The following is a 6,000-nucleotide window of genomic DNA, read 5'->3' as shown; positions in this document are numbered from 1 at the left end:
ACACAGGCAGAAGAGGAGGGAGGCTGAAATGTATTCTCACTACTCCTTGTTTGGGTCGTGATACTGAGAGCAGTTTTGTCCCTCCCATCTACAGCACCCCCTGTCTCACCTTCCTCCATGTGTCTGCTTCTCACTGGGCTCCAATTCCAGGATTTCCTTCCTGTGACCCTTCAGATCTAAGCATGGCAAAGCTCTGAGAACCTCAATATAGTTTGTTTCCTCGGCCCAGCCCACACACCCCTAAGTAGTTATTTCACAGCAAGATCTTCCTTTGAACCAACTGGAAAGAACTAATCATTACTAGGATCATTTGGTCACCAAAACTGTTCTCTCCAAGACTCCTGTAGATAACTTGAGTCATTCCCCAATCATGTCCTAGAATGTGAGCTCCATTCAACTAAGGATTTGTCCTTCTTACCTAGTGCTGAGAAAGCTGCTGAGGACTCTTTCATGTCCTTGGATGCTACTCTAAACACTTGGGTAAATGTCTAACAGATGTTTGCTGAATGAATAAATGAATTAAGGTTACAGCTAAAGATCCAAGAGTAAAGTTTTTGCTGTACTGACTAAAAGTTGTCCCCATTTTACCAATATGCGGTAAATACCGCAAGAAAATCTGTATTATTCTTGTCCAAATTAGAATTAGGTTAGCTTATATTGTGAATTATACAATAGTTCAACCTCATTTCATATTGAATGTACTTTTTGAATTTTGTGGGGAAAGTGGCCCTCAACTAAAATATTGTTTCTATAAGACTATGAGTTAAGATTTACAAATAAATACATTTAAAATAGACATTTAGAAAAGCCTTCGAAATTTAAGGTAGAGCGTGCTTCCTTTATTCCCTCTGCTCCTCCTACAAATATAGTAGCCCTTCAATATATGCTAATAGAAGAACTTGTGGAAAAAAGAAAAGATGATATTTTAGAAACAAATTCAGTGGGGACAATTTTAAAGTTGTATCCTCAAGGGTATGTTTACTTATAACAGCTATGAGTATCTCAAGCTATTGCTTATAAGTAAAACGTCTTAAGCCTACCTCAATTTTCAGATTTAATGAGGTGTTTTCAAAGCCAATCAATGATCATTCGGTAAATAAAACACACATATGGTAAAAATTTGAGTGATTTTAAAATGATGCGGAAACATGAAATGGCGCATAAAAGCCACAGAGTGACAATTGTCCTGTGACATAAACTGAACCTGGACACTAAATCAGAATTATCCCCTTGAGTAAAAACAATGTAGTTTCTCTTCCTTTTTGTCCACAGGTTTTGACACGCAGTAGGTACTCAGATATTTTTATATTGAATGGATGAGTTGAGACTAAATAAACTCATATTTTACAGCAGTGGTTCTTCCAGTGTGGGTCCTGGACCATCAACATCAACATCTCCTAAGAACTTCTTAAATAAGCATGTTCCCCAATCCCACCCCAGACTCCGCACCAAAAATGCTGGACGTGGGTGCAGCAATCTAAGTTTTAATGGCCTTCCAGTGATTCTGATGCAAACTAAACTTTGAGAACCACTGTTTGCAGTAACTACAAACCGGTACCTCAATACTAAATGAATGAATTTGGAAGAGGGTGGGGGGGAAAAGAATTCCTTGTCTCAACAACAAATTGAGGGGGTGCAAGGGCAGCTCAGTGGTAGAATTCTCACCCGCCATGCAGGAGTTGGAGTCCCAGTCCATGCACTTCCTAAAAAGCAAACAAGCAAAACAAACAAACAAACAAAAATTCAACAAATGGTGCTGCAATAATGGGATACTCACATGGAAAAATAACGAAATGTGACCCCGCCATATAGCATACAAAAAAAAACTGAATTATTTTCTCAGGATATTATTTTAATAATGATTGATATTTATTAAAATGGAAAGTATTTCATTAATTATTATTTGGATTCTAAATCTTTCAGGGTTTGCAAATAGGAACTCATTAATATTATAGTAAACTTGATAAAATAAATCATAACATTAAAAATCTAATTAAGTACTAATTTAAAAATTTAAAGATGTCTTTCATAGAAGTCATAGAAAGTCATAGAAGGTAACATGTTGTACTTACATAGTGAGCATTAGCAGTGTTTGTCGAACATTAGCAGTGCTAGTCCATTCAAAATCAATCACCTAATAGTTACATGGAAAGAAGACTAAAGCACAGTTTTCCACTGTTCTTTTATTTGCAGTTGTTTCTTTTCACTGTTCTTTGTTTTCTTCATATCCAAGCAACACAGATTGAGAGAAATTATTTTTAATTGATTTAGGCCTGTCAAAAGAAACATCAGAATCTACTTCAACACATATAGTTCTAAGAATTCTTTCACATATATAAACAGCCACCCTGAAGTCGAGTTTCACTGGCAATTTTTCACCATGTAGGTGCTTTGTCGTCATAGCAGACAGTGTTAAAAAGGGTAGTAGACAGAAAAAAGAGAGACTCTGCAGTTTACAGCACGTAGCGTTGGTGGGCACTGCACTTGTAGTGGTAATAGGCAGGTGGCATTGCAAGCACACACGGCATTTATCTCAGTGCTCAGATGAATTTGAACTTGCTTTCTCTTCCCGTGTCCTCACTGTGGTGTTGCTGCTGAATAATTTTTAGGCCCAGAACTGCCTCCTAGTTTGCTAGCTAGATTTGTGGACAAGGAGACTTGGGATCTAGAAAAACATCTTATAACCACAATAAAACTGTAAAGTAGCTTTAAGGGAAAATGATACTTCAAGATCTCTGCAACAACTATAATGTATGGTAAACATAAAAAGTTCTATTTATAACAAATAGAAAAAGCATATCCATATAATAACACTAATATTTCTAAGATTTGCTACCTATATTCAATATGAAGAAATGACTACAGGCCTGGGAACCCCAGGTTGAGGATTCAGAAATGGGGGAACATTTTATACAAAACCATGAAGTCACTGCCAGCCAAATGCAGAGGATTAGAAGTTCCACAGACAAGTGATACAGTTATTTCAACAAATAAACAATATATGTATTAAAAAGGAAAAATTGTTATAGATCTTTTTCAACTTAAGAGACTTTCAACCAAATCAACATTTAGAACCTAATTTAAATAAACTAACCATAAAGGGTTTTTTTTTTTAAACAGTCAGGGAAAAATGAACACGGGATGCCTATTAGATGTAGTTTATTTTGTTAAATGTAATAATGATATTGGGATTAGGTTTAAAAAATTCTTATCTAGTAAGTGAAATGCTTATGGATGAATAATAACATGGTGTGCTAGTTTGAAACTGTTCTGCACCCCAGAAAAGACATGTTCTTTTAATCCTAATCCAATCCTGTGGGCAGACCTATTTAAGGGGGGACCTTTTGAGTAGGTTTTCCCATGGAGCTGTGACCTACCCAATTGTGAGTGTGACCTTTTGATTAGATTATTTCCATGGAAGTGTGACCCCACCCATTCAAGGTGGGTCTTGGTTTACTGGATTCTTTAGAGGAGCTCATGGAGAGAGAGGACTCAGAGCCTACACAGAGAGCAGAGAGATGAAACCAGACACAGATGTTTGGAGATGCAGAAGATGCCAGAAGCCCCAGGAGATGCCAGAAGCTAAGAGAGCCATCTGAAACCAAAAGCCGGGAGAGAAGACAGCAGACGTTGCTGTGTGCCTTCCCATTTCACAGAGAAACCCCAGATGCCATTGTCCTTTTCTTCTCAGTCAAGGTATCTTTCCCTGGATTTGGACACTGCCATGGCTATAGGATGGTGAATTTATAACCTAAAAAATCCCCTTTATAAAGGCCAATCCATTTCTGGTATATTGCATTATAGCAGCATTAGCAAACCAAAACATATGATATCTTGGATTTGCTTTAAAATATGCCAGAAAAAAAAAAGTGTGAAAGGGATTGACAAAATAAATGTACCAGAACATTGATAGTTGTTAAAGATAAGTATGTAAGGCTCTCCTACACCTCCTTTTTATTTTCATGTGTATTTCAGAATTTTATTAATAGATGCATTTAAGGATGAAAACTTGCCAGAAGACCTTAAGATGGGAGAAATGTAACCTAACTTAAGTAGCAATAAAGCTTCTAAAGATGGTTTATTGGCTACCTCTTGAGCCCCACCTCATATCCTCTTGATCTACCTTTCCATCCCAGCCATTACTGCAGGCACCACCCATGCACAGGTGTAAACGGCAGCATCTTGCTTCAGCTGCTCTAATCTCTCTCACTTCTAGCTTCCACACTTGCATACTGCCAGCAGGAATCCATTCAGCCATCTGACACATGGGCAAACCTGGCTCCCCAAAGCGACACTTGACCACTGAGGGATGGGAGCTGATGAAAACGACTCCCTTGTTCCATCCTTGCACAGACAATTCTGAGAGATAACAGCTGTCCCAAGGGGTTTTAGAGGAATGTGTCTTCAATAGCCCAAAGTGATCAACTCAGAAATCACCCTTGAAATATTTTGTTCACACTAGCCAGCAGCGCACTCCCCATTCTTTGCAATGACTTTCCATAATAAGCTATCTGGACATAAGCCTTGTCTCAAGGTCTGCATTTTAGGGGAACTTAGTTAAATATAGGGAGTTAAAAGGAAAAATAGATTATAAACCACAGCATCTATTTTTAAGCATTAAACAAACCAGTTAAAATTCTATGTCAATTAGTTTCCCTGGGAAGCTGACTGAGACACACCGAGGAAGTGAAGGGCTTTACTGAGTGACAATGAATATGAAAGGTAAAAATTGTAGGAGGCAGGATTCAGTAGGGAAAAGCTTGAGATCATAATGAAAAACTGATGCTAGTGATTAGTACGATTAGGCAGGGAGATCTCCCAACACTGATGCAATCCCAGATTGTTCTTTGGAAGAGTCCCACCAGGACCAGAACCCATACTATGCTCAGTCATTGACCAGGGGCTGTCTGGGAATAGCATGGATCAGAACCTGGGCAGAGAGTAAAGGCCCCAGAGCTGCTGGCCATCAGCTTGCTGCACTAATTGCAGTTAAACAACAAGCTTCTTCCTGAAGGGACAGTTCAACAGCCCAACTCCAGGGCTGCCAAAGTACATTTTTTTTCTCTTTCTTTCTTTTTTTTTTTTTTTTTTTTGCATAGGCAGGCACAGGGAATCAAACCTGGATGTCCTGCATGGCAGGTGAGAACTCTGACTGTTGAGCCACCAAGGCCCACCCTTTTTTTTTTTTTTTTGCCAAAGTAAATTTTTGAAAAAAAATTTTAAAATTATATTTAATTACATCTTTTCTTGTAACCTCAATTTAAAGGACTATAAAGCTGAAGAAACAACATTGAGAGATAAATTATACATTGTTGGTCACTTATGTTGATCGGTAAAGAAAATTTCTTCCAACTCTGGACTTTTCGGGAAGTGAGTGGTGCTGTTTGGAGATGAGAGAAAAGAGTAAGCACTGATGAGAAAAACACACTGAATTACAATTCTAATGGTATGCGTGGTAGGCAGGCACCCCTAGGCCCACAGGGGCTTCTCAGAGGTAGCAGAAGCAGCAGTCAAAGCAAGAGATGGCCTGGGTTCTCAGAGAAAGGGTGAATGAAAACATACGTACAGAAGCCACAAAGTGACCTGCACTCCTGCCACAGACCTAGGAGGAGCTTAGAGACCAAGGCCTTGGTACCTCTACCTTTACACTTAGCTTGTCCACGAGGCTGGTGTGGTCTCACTCCTGAGGTCTAAGAAAGGCAAAGGAAGGCAGGCGCAATCAATAGTACCTCCAGTTGTCTCTTAGAGATTGTGATGCTCATTTCCAAAAGGCTGTTTTCTGAATTCTTCAAATAAACCAATAAATAGAAAGTGACCCAGAGAAAGATGTTGTGATTGTCCTTCAAAAAAGGACCAGTCCATAAATAATTGAACTCTTAACAGTTAAGAACACATGTGTAAGGGCACTCAGAAAAGGTCTACACTAAACTCACTTGGTCACATTTGCCATATGTAAAAAATAACCATTGATAAAAGCCTTACTATCTATGTCTAGTTGTA

General features: G+C 38.6%; 1 long non-coding RNA gene across 1 annotated transcript in view; it reads right to left on the bottom strand.

Moving 5' to 3' along the window:
• Positions 1–1,627: 1,627 nt before the first annotated feature.
• LOC143682944 (uncharacterized) overlaps positions 1,628–6,000 on the bottom strand; it is a 135,912-nt gene continuing 131,539 nt past the window's right edge. The window contains exons 4-5 of the long non-coding RNA XR_013175381.1: positions 2,073–2,273; positions 1,628–1,703 (exon numbers count right to left, since the gene is read on the bottom strand). This is a non-coding gene — a long non-coding RNA (uncharacterized LOC143682944). The remainder of the gene's footprint in view (positions 1,704–2,072; positions 2,274–6,000) is intronic.

This window comes from Tamandua tetradactyla, chromosome 5 (genome assembly GCF_023851605.1).
Source record: "Tamandua tetradactyla isolate mTamTet1 chromosome 5, mTamTet1.pri, whole genome shotgun sequence".
In the NCBI taxonomy this organism is placed as follows: Eukaryota; Metazoa; Chordata; class Mammalia; order Pilosa; family Myrmecophagidae; genus Tamandua; species Tamandua tetradactyla.
Note: the sequence above shows the minus strand (reverse complement) of the source record. Positions and strands in the feature narration are given on the sequence as shown.